The sequence below is a fragment of the Anomaloglossus baeobatrachus genome, chromosome 7 (genome assembly GCF_048569485.1).
Source record: "Anomaloglossus baeobatrachus isolate aAnoBae1 chromosome 7, aAnoBae1.hap1, whole genome shotgun sequence".
Classification (NCBI taxonomy): Eukaryota; Metazoa; Chordata; class Amphibia; order Anura; family Aromobatidae; genus Anomaloglossus; species Anomaloglossus baeobatrachus.
Genome location: NC_134359.1, coordinates 192,618,193 through 192,635,518, shown reverse-complemented (window position 1 = coordinate 192,635,518; position 17,326 = coordinate 192,618,193). Strand labels below are relative to the sequence as shown.

Below are 17,326 nucleotides of genomic sequence, written 5' to 3'. Positions count from 1 at the left end.
CTCAAAATCACAGACTTTGAATAACCAACTTCTCTTGCTATGGCTGATAGGGTCACCCCTTTGGCCTTCATCTGGACAACCTGCTGCAGGAGGGTTTCAGTCAGTGCAAACTGGAAAGTTAGGCTGCCAGTTATATATGGTTTGTCAGATAATTAAGGAAATTAGCACCAGGTGCCAGATTAACACCAATAACTTGGTATCTGAAAGTGTTCTCTAATTTTGATGAGTGTTGTTTTTCATTTAGCTCATTTACATTTTTATCATGTGCTTTACAATTTAATTCAATTTATGAAATAAGCTTAAAACACTGCTTATTTACTCATGTTAGGATATAATCACATAGGACTACACATTGACCTTAACATTTAGGAAATTGTGTGTTGTTCTCTAATGTTGATCTCCAGTGTATATGTAAATCAATATTTCACTGAACACAAAAAGAAATTAAAAATATTGACAAAACTGAATTTTATAGAACATTTTTTAACTCCTAACATGAAAGTAAGGTTAGAATATAACTTTCATTAAAAAATATTTAGTTTTACTCAAATTTGCTGATTCAAAATATATACACCTCAAATAAAAAACTTCTACATCTCATATTTTCTATGATCTCCATGATTGTTAAAGCCAACAGCAAGTCTTATAGGTATGAAATGAAGACATTGGGGTCATATTGCAACATCTATCTGTTTCCATTCTCCAAGAACAACCTAATTTAGAGCTTGGACGCTGAATGTAGATCGTAAGGAGACTTATAGCTGCAATGCTCCTCTGGGAAATATTCAAATTGTCTCTTCAGGGAGGAATGAGACAAACTCTAGTGCCACCTATTGGAAGTAGCAATTCTAAAAGTCACAATTGACTCTCCAACGAGTCTTTTCATATGACCTAGGATTTATGCCAGATCAGCACCTCAATTTGCAGACACGGTGTTTTTGGGATGATTGTCCCTTCTTCCTTCTTGCTACTTCCAATAGGTGACGCTAGAGTTTGTCTCCTTCCTCCCTGAAGAGACAATTTGAATTTTTCCCATTGCAGCTATAAGACTCCTCACCACTGACAGACAGATTGGTTTGTCAGTCTCCGCAAGGAGAAAAGTTTTCACCAGAGACCCCAGTAGAGCTTCTCATTCAGCCAGATCAGACCTCATACTTTGCACTGACGAGGGACAATCATCCCAAAACACTGTGTCTGCAATATGAGGTTCTGACCTAGCATAAATCTTAGGTCATATGAAAAGGATCGTTGGAGAGTCACTTTTGACTTTAAGGATTGCAACTTCCAATAGATGGCACTAGAGTTTGTTTCCTTTCTTCCTGAAGAGACAATGCGAATATAAAGCAGTACATTTATGAATTCATGATACCATCAATGAAATGTAGCTCTTTGACACCAGGAGCACTCATGCAGTCCCTCATGGGCTTTTTTTGCATGAGCTTTAGGAGAAGCTTTATGTGGATCACATCCATGAATTCTATTGCTCTGCTATTTTGTGTCACAGGAAGCACTCACCTCGGTTTGACTTGCCATTTGTTTAGCTAACTGCAGTGAACTTGCATGTCTATTTTTTACTCTTCTCACAAGAAGATGCTCCTGTTTAAGTGTTAACCTCTGACGTTGGCCTGGACATCTCTGTGAGATGGTGGCAATTTGATGGCTGTTAAATGTTTGATATGGTTTTCTGACTGATAAGTTAAGCTTTGCTGAATGTCTTGTAACCTTCTCCTTTCTTGTGTAAAGAAATTATTATTATCCTCACATCTTGTAACATTTCTATTCCATGTTGTGCCAGTGTCAACAGTGTCAAATGGGAAGGGGTTTTTTTTTGTTAAAGAGACCTTGTCATCATGATTATGCAAGTTAAAGTAAAGATATGGCCATATTGGCCCCATTAGGCCTTGTGGGTACATGGTGTTTTTTATGTGTTTTTTTTGTGTGCAGTTTTGTTGCAGATCTGGTGCAGAGTGTGGCCCACATCTGCAAGTCTATCTTCATGCCAGCTAAGTCAATGAAAATTCTGAAATGCTGTGCACACATTGCTTTTTTTATACTTGCAAATTTTGTGCAGAAATTAATTTGCAGCATGTATATTGTTGGTGCATTTTTTCTTGCATTTTTTAGCCCTTCCACCCATTGACTTCATTAAAAAATGCATGACACAAAACGCACCAATTATGCACCAAAATGGATGCATTTCTTGGTGCATTTTTCTGCCAGAAGGTGCAGATTTCATGCAGAAGATTTCTGGCCCAAATCTGCAGAATTTGCACATAACCTTATGCAGATTCAATAGAAAGCTTCAGTGAAGAAATCTGTACCATGGTTGTTGATTAATCAGCGTGAGACTGTGGGCGGGCATGTGGGTAAGGTCTTTGACTCTGCTATGGCCCCTCCACCTGCCTTTGGAGTCTGTATCTTTCTACTATTTTAAAGTTCGCACCGGTACTGTACTAGCTGCAGGCAGCGCTGCGCAGATTGACCTTCCAGTGGGCTTCAGGAAAATAACACCGGTGGCCTATTAAGCTTTGTCCTAAGAAGGAAGCTCCATATGAATCAATGAGCATCAGGGCCGGACTGGGACTAAAATTCAGCCCTGGCATTTGGGGGTGCAAAGGCCCACTTTTCGCGTGGTGAATGTGTAATATCTTTGTGCACTTGTAGATCATGTAACACGACCATATAACATGTAGTCACAGCTGTGTCCAGTATTACAGCTCAGGCCTATTTATTGCTCCTACCGTGTTTTTCCAAAAATAAGCCCTCCCCCCAAAATAAGCCCTAGCAAGGATTTTCAGCATTTTCGGAGAAAGGCTTAAATATAAGCCCTCCCCCGAAAATAAGCCCTAGTCCCGGATCAATAATGAAGTGTCCGTGCAGCTAAAAAAGTTAGGCTATGTGCGCACGTTGCGTACTTCACTGCAGAAATTTCTGCAGCGATCTGAAGAGCACATGTGCTCTTTAAATCGCTGCAGAAATGTCCGTTGTGAAAAAAAAAAAAAAAGCCGATTCCATGCGCTCTGCCTGCAGCTCCTGCCATAGACAGAGCAGGAGCTGCCGGCAAAGCGCAGGAAAGAAGTGACATGTCACTTCTTTTTGCGCAGCGCTTCGGCAGTAGCCGAAGCGCTGCGCTCTTAAACGCCACGTGCGCACGGCCCCTGCACAATCTCCATAGACTGTGCAGGGGACGCAGGACGCATGCAGTTACGCTGCGCTACAAAGCGCAGCGTAACTGCATGTAATTACGCAACGTGCGCACATAGCCTTACAGATACTGCAGGACACTTCATTATACACAGCGGCACCCGGCAATTACACTCACCAGACGCCGAGCAGCAGGACCTGCCAGATCTCACACACACACCAGATCTCACATACAAACATCGGATCGCACACACAGTCAGATCGCACACATAATCAGATCGCACACACAAACATCGGATCACACGCAAACATCAAATCACACACACACACACACACAAACATCGGATCGCACACACATCAGATCGCATACACACTCACCTCATCCAGTGACACCGATCTCTTCTCGCCGGGAGAATCCTGAGACGCAGTGCGGTGCAGCGTGACGAACAGGACCTGCGGCCGGACACGTGACTTGCTCTCATTCCCTTCTGCCGTAAGTGCTGGTTGTGATGTGATGTGATGTGATGTGTGATCTGCTGTGTGTGTCTGCAATCGGCTGTGTGTGTGTGTCTGCGATCGCTGTGTTTTTCTGTGCTCGGCTGTGTGTGCCTGTGATCGGATATGTGTATCTGTGATCGGCTGTGTGTGCCTGCGATCGGATGTGTGTATCTGTGATTGGCTGTGTGTGCCTGTGATAGGATGTGTGTATCTGTGATCGGCTGTGTGTGCCTGTGATCGGATGTGTGTATCTGTGATCGGCTGTGTGTGCCTGCGATCGGATGTGTGTATCTGTGATGGCTGTGTGTATCTGTGATCGGCTGTGTGTGCCTGCGATCTGCTGTGTGTGATCTGCTGTGTATATCTGCGATCTGCTGTGTGTGTGTGTGCCTGTGATCGGATATGTGTATCTGTGATTGGCTGTGTGTGCCTGCGATCGGATGTGTGTATCTGTGATCAGCTGTGTGTGCCTGCGATCTGCTGTGTGTGATCTGCTGTGTATATCTGCGGTCTGCTGTGTGTGTGTGTGCCTGTGATCGGATGTGTGTATCTGTGATTGGCTGTGTGTATCTGTGATCGGCTGTGTATGCCTGCGATCTGCTGTGTGTGATCTGCTGTGTATATCTGCGATCTACTGTGTGTGTGCCTGTGATCAGCTATGTGTATCTGTGATCAGCTGTGTGTGCCTGCGATCTGCTGTGTGTGATTTGCTGTGTATATCTGTGATCTGCTGTGTGTGTGTGTGTGTGTGTGTGATCTGCTGTGTGTGTGATCTGCTGTGTGTGTGATCTGCTGTGTGTGTCTGGGATCTTGTGTGTCAGCATGTCAGCTAGCAGCAGGGTAGGACGGCATGCAGCACCGACCGGAGATCACAGGAGGACCTGGGAAGCACGCAGACGTCCTGGTCTGGTGAGTATGAGTCTTCTGGGAAGTTGGGAGGGTCTGCTTTTTTGGGGGGTAAACTTACCCCCAACCATGTTTCTCCAAGAATAAGACCTCCTCCAAAAATAAGCCCTAGTGCTTTTTTGGGGGGCAAAAAAATATAAGACAGTGTCTTATTTTTGGAAAAACACGGTAGTAGCAGGACCTGGTGAAGCGGCTATTTTCCCTACAGAGCTGAGACTCATAGATAATGAAGAGGATGCTGCTCTAGTCTCCACATAATGCTGCGGTCACATAGCTGATGGGCAGGGATACAAAATCAGATCCTCCTGAACTAATATTGATGACCTATTCTACAGAGAGGTGATCAGGGAAGCTGTTGTCACTGGTGATAATTTTGGACACATACCACTTAGGGTATGTGCAATGACATTTTTTGGAAGCAGATCCCACCATGAAAACAGTGACGCCCTGGCAAAAACAGGTAGTCACAAATAGGCCCCTGCATAACACCATCCTTTACTAGGAAACACACAGCCAACCAGAAAACCCTAGTCACCCCCCCTTATGGACAGTCATACACACCAGTGGGTGTGACCAGGGGGTTGGGACACACCCACCCAGGGGTCTAGACAGCCCGGGGCGGGAAAAGCAGCAGATTTAGCTAGAGTTTGGAGAGAGTGGAGTGCAGGCCTGTGTGTCAGGCCTGATGCTGACTGACAGGTACCAGGGTAGGAGCCCTGGTGCCTTGGCTAGGAGGCAGACGGTGGTCTCCGTCAGCAGGAGCCAGGAAGACGGCTCGGTGGAACCGAGGTGGACCGGGACAGGGTTGTAGCCCGTCGGTACCAACACGGGGAACCGACTCAGAAACCGGACCACAGAGGGGGTACTTGGGCCCTGAGGCCAGGACCGGAAACAAGCGGAACTGGTTAATTAACCGAATGAGGCCAGGACTAGAGGTCCTGTCCCACCCAAAGTCCCTCAGAGAAGACAACAACCCACCGTTAGGGATAAGAGGTCACCGCCAGGGCCCATAGATCCCACGGGCCAGCGTCTGCGGGCCCGGCTCCTTAGGGCACATTCAGCCGGGAGCGGACTCCTGAGTTTCACGCTAGGAAGTCCACCTACACAAAACAGTGCAGAGAGAGGGATAGAAATCACCAGCCGGGTGGGGGACTTGAATGCAACCGGCCGCGGCACCGGCCACCATCACCTAGGTTTACCAGAGACGTGTGTGGTTTAATAACTGTGAGTACACAAACACTCCCTGTGGTCGCTATCCCCTGTACTGAGACACCGGGTCCCGTGGCCACCATCCCTACCCATGGAGGGGTTAACAACTGGCTGCACAACATCTCCCCCGGGTGCCCTACAACAGCAGCGGTGGTGTCCCACCTCACCACACACCATGGGTGGCGTCACGAACCTAATACGGCCTAGCCCGTACATCTACGCCCATTTTTTTCGGCGTGTCTGCGAGACCCCCGGGTCCGGAGACCCTTGAGCTACCCACCAGAAGGTCCGGATCCGAGCAACGCAGGCTGCTGGCACGGGGGCGGCACAGAAACAACTATGAAAATTACTGGAATGACCATCTGCATCTACTCGCTGTGCACAGGTTCAGGCTTTTGAGCATCTTTTACCAACTTCTGGTTTCTAAAACCACCAAGTGATTAAAAGAAGTGACCGCTCCATTCTTCTGGTGTTTTTCATTTGGAAAATGCTCTGTATTTTACAATGCAGATCAATGGGAAGGCTAGGAAGATGCCGGAATCTACAACTCACAGCTTTTCCTTAACAATGGTAAGATGCTGGGAGTTGTGGTTATCACACTGCAGACCATACAGGAACCACAACACTGACAAGACACAGGCAATATCACAAATAATCATTTAAATCCAGGTACCTTTATAGGTGACATCTTCTCTGAGTTGATCCCTTATGTCTCTACGCAGTACAGACGCCATGATGAGGTTTTGTGCCCCCAGCTCGTCTCTGAAGACCTCCATCTTTATTCTTCAGCAGCACTTCCCCACACAGCACCTTTAAAAATAAAAGTATCATTATACTGCCCCATAAATATAAATATCTCCCATGCTGTGCACATGAATAAATAATTGCTGTGCTTCCTTCAAAAAATATCCCCCCACACTGTCCTTATCCAAAACACCTCCCACACTGCCTCTGTCCTTAATATACCCCCACGCTGCCTCCTTCTATAATGTCCCCATACACAGCTTTTCTCCATAATGTCCCCTCCACACTGCTCTCTTTATACCCCCACACTGCCTCTCTCCATTATATCCCCCCATATTGCCCCTTTTTTATTATTATTTATTTATATGTTCCCCACAAACTTCTCTTTTGTAATTCACCCCCCCACACACACACACACAATACAATGCACCCTCCATTACCCCTCCCCTCCCACACACACACACACACACACACACAATACAATGCACCCTCCATTATCCCTCCCCCCACACACACAATACAATGCACCCTCCATTACCCCTCCCCCCACACGCACACAATACAATGCACCCTTCATTACCCCTCCCCCCAAACACACAATACAATGCACCCTCCATTACCCCTCCCCCACAAACCACACACAATACAATGCACCCTCTATTACCCCTTCCCCCACAAACACACACAATACAATGCACCCTCCAACCCTCCATTACCTCTCCCCTCACAAACACAATACAATGCACTCTCCATTACTTCTCCACACACGCACACACACACACATACACACACACAATACAATGCACCCCCCATGACCCCCTACACACACAAAGAAATACAATGCACCCCCCATTACTCCTTCCCCACATGGACACACAATACAATGCACCCCCATTACCCCTCCCCCACACACAATACAATGCAACCCCATCACCCCTACACACACACACACACACACACACAATACAATGCACCACCCATCACCCCCTCCCCACACACAATACAATGCACAACCCATCACCCCCTACAGACACACTCATACAATACAATGAACCCCCATTACCCCCTCCCCAGACATAATACAATGCACCCCCCATCATCTCCTACACACACAAAATACACTACCCCATCACTACACACTCCTGCCTCCCCCACTCCCTCGGAATACAGTAACCACCCCTGCCTGTCACAAAGAGTGTTCCTTCACATTTGTTCCCCCATTATGTGTCCTCAGCCCATTCCCACTCATCCCCATTAATATCTTCGGTTCCTCCATGGAGCACTTACCGCTGCCTGATGTATCCTGTGTGGCGCCCGCAGCACTGTGATGATGTCAGCAAGGTGCTGATCTCATCACATTGCTGCACATTGGGGGCAGGGCCCAGTCCCGTCGCACTGTTCAAATGTATTTACGTCTGAAAGACGCAAATACATTTCAATAGGAAGGAGGAAGCTGCAGTCACCAGTACCGCCACTGCCATGCTCCTCAGCAGTGTGTTCACGTCGGGCACACTGTCACTGCCTGCACACTGCTGACCAGAGCAACGGTGATTGCACATAGAGCGGCCCACTACAGGCACCGGCCCACTACAGGGACCGTCCCATCTGGCATTTGCCAGAATTTGCCCTATGGTCAATCCGGGCCTGAAGAGCATCATGGAACATTACTCCATTGGATTATGCCATAACTCCCAGGATTTCTTTTGAATTAATAAATTGGTAAGTGAGGGCATGTGGGGAAGTGTTCAAATATATATATTTTTTTCTGTGTGTTTTTTTAACTCTGCACCTAAAGGGTTAGTAATGGGGGTGTCTGATACGCTATATGTAGAAAAAAACAAATAGGTAAAATCCAAGCAAATTGTTACAGGTGAACAAAAGTAATCTACCCTTAAAAATAATCAATTTATTAGTTATTGTCATGGGTGCACTTTGGTGAACCCAGGGAAGCCTATAAGCACGTGCTTAATGTTGTGCTGTCTCCTAGCTACTGTTATATAATGGTGAGAATAGGGAAAGCGGAGGGACTGTGTAAAGAGTAAGCAGTCATGGAACAGGGATTCAATCTGAACGGCTTTCAAACCTCTTTTGCTAGGCAGACAAGGAAAGGCTTCTGTTCAGCGCAATAACAAAGAATCAGGAAGTAAAATTTCCAGGTTTTATTGAACGCTTGTGTTATTATAAAAACAGACAATTCTGTACAATGTAGTAATGATAAAGTCATAACTCCAGCAGGGAAAAAATGTTTGCCATGTATAATGAAGCCCCATAGACCTCCTTGTATAATGCAGCCCCGTAGACCTCCATGTATAATGCAGCTCATAGGCCTCTGTACTTACTGATAAAAAAACAAGCAACAACTCCTCTCCTTGTTCCCCCGCTGCTCAGGTCAGTGTCCTTCCATCCCATGTTCTGCGCTCTGCAGTCTTAGCACAGCAGTTGCACAGTGGTGATGTTGTGGCACCCTGGACAAGCCAGGACGTCACAGGTACTACACCAACACACCCCACACCCCGGCTAGGCACACCTAGGTCAAACACAAATCCTTGTTGCCTTCCTCCAGGGGCTGATGTCCACACCAGAGGGTGGGCCAGGAGGTTGGCCCCGCCCACCGAGGAGTTCACAGTCCTGGAGGCGGGAAAAGGGATCAGTTTCGAGTTGGAGTTGAGTTAGGGAAGTGGTAGTAGAGGGGACTGACCGTGTCCGGGTGCGTGGCCCGGGCACGTGCTGCAAGGTTGGCAGACGGTGGGGACCGTCTGCAGGAGAGGCTGATTGGAGTGACCGGGGACGGGCGGTGGCCCGCCGGTACCGGATTGGGGAGTGAAGAGAGGCCGGCACCATCCGGCAGGGCCTGCGGACCCCGACCAGGCTGGGAGTCGCCGTGGAACTGGTCAAATCCGTTGGCGAAGGGAACCTTTGGGGTTTCCCAGCAGCCAGGACCCGATTGAAGGCAACAGCTTACACCGTAAAGGGAAAAACAGTCACCGCCGAGGCTACAGTTCCCAGGGCCAGAGCCTGCGGGCAGAAGGGGGCTCCCGCGGCATCCGTCCAGGCTGGGGAGCGGGTTACCGGTGGGAGGCCACTGGAACCGTAGACGCAACACGGGTGCAGGGAAAGGCAGTCACCATCAACCTACCGGGAGGAGAACAACCGCAGCCGTCTGTGGGACCCGTCCATCCAGCCGTTTGTTTGACGAGAGACTCCGTGTAAATTACTGGCTGAGTGAGTACCACCGTGCCCCCGCGACCCTGCACCTCACCAGGCCCCGTAACCCGCCTGTCATCCCTAACCCTCACTCGGGCCCCGGGAAAACCAACCCCCCTACCCACAGAGGGGAGAACCAACATCCAAGCTGCTCCCTGTCATCGCTCCCGGGATCCCCGTCCAGAGCAGCGGTGGTGTCACAACCTCACCACAACCGTGGGTGGCGTCACGGACAATATTCCCAAACCACAAACCACCTCCCTTCCACTCACGGGCGAGGAACGCTGCTCGAGTCCCCGGGATCCGGCCCACCGCTCGAGCCACCACCGAGCAGCGGCAGCAGCAGCCGGACCCGAGCAGTGGGTGAGCGCAGCGTCCCCTCCTCTGCCCGCGACAATGTCACCACACTCGGCTACACTGTGACATTGAGCGCTGGCACAGGGAGAGAACGATGAAGCATGGAGCGGAGTGCGCCGCCCGAAGCTTTATCATTGGGGGGTCCTGATGCCGCCACCACTGACACCGGGCCCTCTCTCACAGAGGAGCTCCTCTCTCACAGAGAGGAGCCATCTGCTGATCGGCAGGGCGGGCGCCGGGCCCCTAACCTCGCAACCCAGTCACAAAGGTGACCTCTGTGACCGCAATTGTTAGACCCCTGCATTTCATTCACTTAAATACAGGTGTAGAGCACAATGCACTTTATTCAGATACCAACATTGTCTTGAATGAATTTGTCTAGAAAATTCCTTTTTTGGGTGTACAAAATAACAAGTGTTGTTTGCAACCAATGACCCACATTTATGAAAGTAGTATGTTATCTTGTAGAAAATTGTGATTCTGAAAGAAAATTGAAGGTTTTGTGGCAATTGTACTCATCTGGTTCAGATGCGACTGTAAATGTGTACTCACTTGCTGCTCACACTCACTTGTCCACTCATCTATTATAATAGGCTAGCAATGAGCTAAGCACACCCCACAGCTTGTCTGCACATCTACACTATACAACTTTCTGCCACTACTTGTTGATTTGCTAAACTAGCGAGACACCTACTTGGGTATCATGTAGGAGAGTGACATGTGACCTGCCTGAAGAAGTCATTGCTTTATCAGAGTGTATAATGTGTGTAATATATATATATATATATATATATATATATATATATATATATATATATATATATATATATATATACATATATATATATATATAGTGACACATTCAATTTCAGCACTTTCCATCCATTTCAGCATTTTTATAGCCTCATCAAGACATCCTGGGAGGGTCAGCCAGAATTTTTTTTTGCATTTTCCATTGACTTGGATTGTTTTCGTTATTCGTGACAAATACACCAATAGTACAAAATTTTCAAGACGAATAAGCAGAGCCCAAATATTTTACTATTCGCCCATCACTAATTATGTGACGCAGTAAAAGGAAAATGTTTTGATATCATAGAAACAAGAGCCAACTAAAAATTTTCATTGTCAGATTTGAATTCAGGAGGTCAAAAATAATGAGGTATGGCTCATTTCATGACGGAACTGATAACGTTTGCAAATATATAGAAGAGTGTTATAGATGATTGCAGCAATGTAGGATATATGGAGCAATGTAAGCAAACTATAGATAAATGGAGTTCATGTACTGTCCTTGTCCCTCAAATGCAAACATTATCAGCAAGTTCTTCTGTTAGATCATCACCCCCCCAGTGAGAGGGAGGGGGTGCAGGAATAGAACGTTCCATGAAGTACCTGATATTCCACAACTTCTCACAATCACATGGTTGATAGGTAAACATGGATTTTTTTTAGTTGTGTTTATAAACCCCTTATATCCTGCTAATGCTCATTATATTTTCACAAGTCGACAGGCAACAGATTGCTGGACTAAGAAGTGATACACTATAAGTCATTCTGTAAGTATACCTGCATATTTATATAGGAAGAGGTTGACATGTGTTAGTGTACTGCAGTGGTATAGCTGAGGAGGATAACTGGACATGTGCCCCAGGTGCGGAGTGTTGTTGGATATGCCAACAAGTCCTATTGCTTTGAGCAAGGTATTCATATACAGGGGGCAGCAAACTGAAACTATGCCCTTCGTGACAGAGAGCATAGCTATCAGGGATATGACGAGGAAGAAGCAGGGTTGAGTTTAGGTGCCCCATCTATGGATTCAATCAAATGTACATCTGCACAATATCATTGGTTTTTAATACAGATGCACAGTATTGCCGATGGAACAGTATAATTGTTTTAAATATAGGAGATATAAAGTTTTTGATTTTAAACTGCAGGAACCGTATTTCTTTTATTTTTATTAGAGAGCCTGAGTGTTATTGATTTTTAAAGAAGCACTCAGATCTAAATTTTTATAATCTAAACATATTGCAATCATCATAGTATATAGCATGGTGAACTTACAATTTCTCATGTAGCCTGTCTAGCCAGTTAGTTATTTTCTTTTCCATTAGGTCTCTGACATCACATGGTTACAAAAACAGACCAGCTAAATTCTTCAAAGCTCTATGTAGAAACAGGAAGTCTCCTTTTCCTGCATGAGTCATCATCAGGGACAAAACTAGAGTCCGATGGGCCTCCGGTGTAAAATGTGTACCTGGCCCCCTCCATATTTTGGTCAGATATATGGTCCCTTTTAGGGTTCTAAATCCTAAAAAGATATGTGTTGCTCCTCCCCCCACACCTCATCATTATATAGTAATGTCTTCCGTCCTGGTAAAAATGTCCCCCATCCTGGTAAATATGCCCCTACCATGGTATATATGTGCCTTATCCTGGTTTATATGTCTCTCACTCTGAACCTGTCCTGGTACTGTATATATACTGAAAAAAAGATAAACACAACACTTTTGGTTTTGCTCCTTTTTTTAAGGAGCTGAACTCAAAGATCTAAGACTTTTTCTATGTGCATAAAAGCCGCTTCCTCTCAAACATTGTTCACAAACTAATCAAAATCTGTCTAAGTGAGCACTTCTCCTTTCCCAAGATAATCTATCCACCTCACCGGTGTGCCATATCAAGATGCTGATTAGACAGCATGATTATTGCACAGATATGCCTTAGGCTGGCCACAATGAAAGGTCACTCTAAAATGTGCAGTTTTATCACACAACTCAATGTCGCAGATGTTGCGAGTTTTAAGGGAACATGCAATTGATATGCTGACTGCAGGAATGTCCTCCAGAGCTGTGGCCAGTGAATTTAATGTTAATTTCTCTACCATAAGCCATTTCCATTGGCTTTTCAGAGAATTTAACACTACATCCAACTGGACTCACACTGCAGACTACATACAGTATAACTCCACCAGCCCAGGACCTCAATATCCAGTATTTTCACTTCCATGCTCATGTGAGTCCAGCCACCCAGATAGCTGCGGCTACAATTTCTGCACAAACTGTAAGACAGCTCTCAGGGAATACCATCTGCCTGCTCGTCATCCTCATCAGGATGACTGCAGTTCATTGTCATAACTGACTTGAGTGTGAAAATGTTCACGTTCAATGGCATATAGTATGTTGGAGAGTTGTTCTCTGCACGGATGAATCCTGCTTTTTACTGTACAGGGAAGATGGCAGACTGGCAAATGGTGGTCACACCAGATACTGATTGGTTTTCTGACCCCCTAGACCCAGCCAATACTGTAAAACTGCACATTTTAAAGTGGCCTTTTATTGTGGCCAGCCTAAAGGCCACGTCTCACTAAGCAACATCACTAGCAACATCGCTGCTGAGTCACGTTTTTTGTGATGCAACAGCGATCTTGCTAGCGATGTCGCTGTGTGTGACATCCAGCAACAACCTGGCCCCGGCTGTGAGGTCGCTGGTTGTTGCTGAATGTCCTGGACCATTTTTTAGTTGTTGCTCTCCCGCTGTGAAGCACACATCGCTGTGTGTGACAGCGAGAGAGCAACAACTGAATGTGCAGGGAGCAGGCTTCTGCGGACGCTGGTAACCAAGGTAAATATCGGGTAACCAAGAAGCCCTTTGCTTGGTTACCCGATATTTACCTTATTTACTAGCGTCCGCCGCTCTCAGGCTGCCAGTGCCGGCTCTCTGCTCCCTGCACACGTTTCCAGAGTACACATCGGGTAAATAAGCAAAGCGGTTTGCTTATTAACCCGATGTGTACTCTGGCTACGAGTGCAGGGAGCCAGCGCTAAGCGGTGTGCACTGGTAACCAAGGTAAATATCGGGTAACCAAGCGCTTGGTTACCCGATATATACCTTAGTTACCAAGCGCAGTATCTCTTCCACACGTCGCTGCTGGCTCAGGGCTGCTCACTGGTCGCTGGTGAGATCTGCCTGTTTGACAGCTCACCAGCAACCCTCCAGTGATCCCTGCCAGGTCGGGTCGCTGGTGGGAGCGCTTGAGCGTTGCTTAGTGTGACGATACCTTCAGGCACAGCTGTCTAATAATCATGCTGTCTAATCAGTATCTACATATGCCACAACTGTGAGGTGGAGGGATTATCTCAGAAAGAAGTGCTCACTAACACAGATTTAAACAACTTCATGAGCACTATTTGAGAGAAAAAAAGGTCTTTTGTGTCCATAGAAAAGGTCTAAGGTGTTTGAGTTCAGCTCATGAAAATGGGAGCAGAAATAAATGTGTTGCATTTATATTTTTGTTCAGTATAAATTCCCCATTCTAGTATATGTCTCCCATCCTTGGCTCATCCTGGTATATTTTTTCCCCGTCCTGGTATATATGTCTCCCATCCTAGACTCATCCTGGTATATATTTTCCCCATCCTGGTATGTATGTCTCCCATCCTAGACTCATCCTGGTATATATTATCCCAATCCTGGTATATATGTGTCCCATCCTGGGCCCATAGTGGCATGTATGTCATGCAGGGAAAAGAGATGTCATGTTTCTACATAGGGATTAGAAGGATTCAGCTAGTCTGTTTTTAATCACTTGATGTTACAGACTTAATAAAGAGTATAATTAACTGGGTACAATGGCAAAATTAGCAATTGTAAGTAGACAGTGCCATATAATATGATGATTGCAATATATTAAGAGGATAACAAATTTGATTGTGATGCTTGTTTATTACAAAGAGAAATTGATTTCTACTGTAGCTCGCAGTGTATGTTTTTTACATGGGAAGGACAAGTTTATGAGGGCACCACTACAATAATGGTTGGGATCAATCCATTAGACACACCTGAAACAACCAAGCAATGCAAAAAGAACAAGGTGTGTAAGAAAAATGGGATCACCAAATGTAGAATCAAATCTAACAATTTTTATTTAGCAGACACCAATATTATATTAAAACCATTTAAAATACACACAGAGTGTTCAAAACAAGTAGGGTTGCATATAATAAGACAAAACCCCCCAATTTACCCCCTCCATATGGATGAATGTCATATACAAAGCACACTATAGGTCAGCAAAGCCTCAATACAAATGGCTACAGGTATAAATAACAGAGAAACATATAAACATCCAATACCTATGCTGTTGCACAAAATATCATAGATACCAGTCAGATGTCCAAATGGAGGTACCAGCAATCAAGAAAAGGACCTATAGGAGCAAATGGGGCAACCATAATGGAGTAAGGCAACAAAGAAAACCCCCAAAAAAAACAAACAAAGGGGGGGGTTTCTTTGTTGCCTTCCTCCATTATGGTTGCCCCATTTGCTCCTATAGGTCCTTTTCTTGATTGCTGGTACCTCCATTTGGACATCTGACTGGTATCTATGATATTTTGTGCAACAGCATAGGTATTGGATGTTTATATGTTTCTCTGTTATTTATACCTGTAGCCATTTGTATTGAGGCTTTGCTGACCTATAGTGTGCTTTGTATATGACATTCATCCATATGGAGGGGATAAATTGTGGGGTTTTGTCTTATTATATGCAACCCTACTTGTTTTGAACACTCTGTGTGTATTTTAAATGGTTTTAATATAATATTGGTGTCTGTTTGCTAAATACAAATTGTTATATTTGATTCTACTTTTGGTGATCCCATTTTTCTTACACACCTTCTTGTTCTTTTTATACATGGGAAAACGTAGGTTGCCTTGTATTAAGGTGGCATGTTCTTGGTTTTAAATATTGGGCGCTTTGTCAACAGAAAGGACGGTACAAACATCTATTATTCACGTAGCATAATTTTTATTGTTTGGTATTATTAAATATAGCGGTCATCGTGGTGTGTCACAGCATATTTAGCGAGCACAGTGTGAAGCAGTATTATATTTATGGAATACGGTGTGGTGTATAGTTATGATATCTTCTATACTGCTTGATTCTTGTGCTATATGAAGAGTATATCACAAAAGTGAGTACACCGTCACACATTTGTAAATGTTTTATTATACAGTATCTTTTTATGTGACAACACTGAAGATATGACACTTTAATAAAATGTATAGTAGTCAGTGTTCAACTTGTACAACAGTGTAAATTTGGTGCCCTCTAAATAATTCAACAGATAGACTTTTATATTTGTAGATTTGTAACATAAACTGAGAAGATTTGCTAGTAGAACCAAATGACTACTTCTTTCGAAGTCTGGCAAAACAGTCGAAACTCCAGGCTGCATGGAGACATGTACGTTTGAACAATTTATAAGTAATTACTGGTACTTAATAATATTTATTTACACAGCTTATTAATATATGGTCCCCGATTTATCATTTATCAAGGTGTTGTTCATAACAGTGTAGATGAGGGGGTTTCTTGGGGTCAGTCACTCCTGATTCATTAAAAGGATCACACGTCTCTTAATAAATTAGGCGCATCTGAAAAGTGGAATGTGCCTCTATCGGCTTCCTCACAAATTTTACTCCAAGAAAAAGACTGATGGTACTTCCTAACTTTCTAATGTGAACAGGTGCATACTGAGCATGAAACATAGTAACAAAAAAAGACAGTTGCAGACTGTAGTGCTAAGATGTGTAACAATGAGTCTAGAAATATTGACATGCAATACTGCTATTGTAAAAATTGAGACACTTAGCACACAAAAATGGACAGTTTTAGGAGAGCGCAACAGCCAGTGCCAAGGTGATCTCTTATCAGAAGGAATTACAATATAATCTAAGAAAAAGACTGATGGCACTTCCTAACTTTCTAAAGTGAACAAGTGCATACTGTGCATAAAACATTGGCGTTGGCTGTTGGGCTCACATGAAATTGGCAATTTTTGTGTGCTAAGTTTCTGATTTTTTACCTGTTTTTCATAGCAGTATATCATGTCATTATCCCATATTCATTTTTACACATGTCTTAGCACTACAGAGTGCTACTGTCACTTTTTTGTTACTATGATTCATGCTCCGTATGCACTTGTTTACATTAGAAAGTTAGGAAGTGCCATCAGTATTTTTCTTAGATTATACTGTCATGGCCTCTGATTGAGCATTCCCGCTCTTCAGCCTTAGGCAATTTTAATCCTTTATTAGCAGGTTCCTGTCCACCCATAAATTGTACGTTTTTTAATCCAAAGAGAGGAATTAGTTTGGGGACCCAACAATAAGAGGTTACCAATGGGCTTTTGGGCTTACACAAAACTGGACCTTTTTGTGTGCTAAATATCTGAATTTTTCCATGTTTTCCATAGCAGTAA

The 17,326-nt window shown here is 44.8% G+C and overlaps 1 protein-coding gene across 1 annotated transcript in view; it reads left to right on the top strand.

The window, feature by feature from the left end:
* The first annotated feature begins 4,522 nt into the window (after nt 1-4,522).
* The window catches only part of LOC142246655 (uncharacterized), a 94,680-nt gene continuing 81,876 nt past the window's right edge, over nt 4,523-17,326 (top strand). Inside the window, exon 1 of the mRNA XM_075319721.1 lies at nt 4,523-4,551. The gene's annotated coding sequence lies outside the window, so the exon portion shown is untranslated. The remainder of the gene's footprint in view (nt 4,552-17,326) is intronic.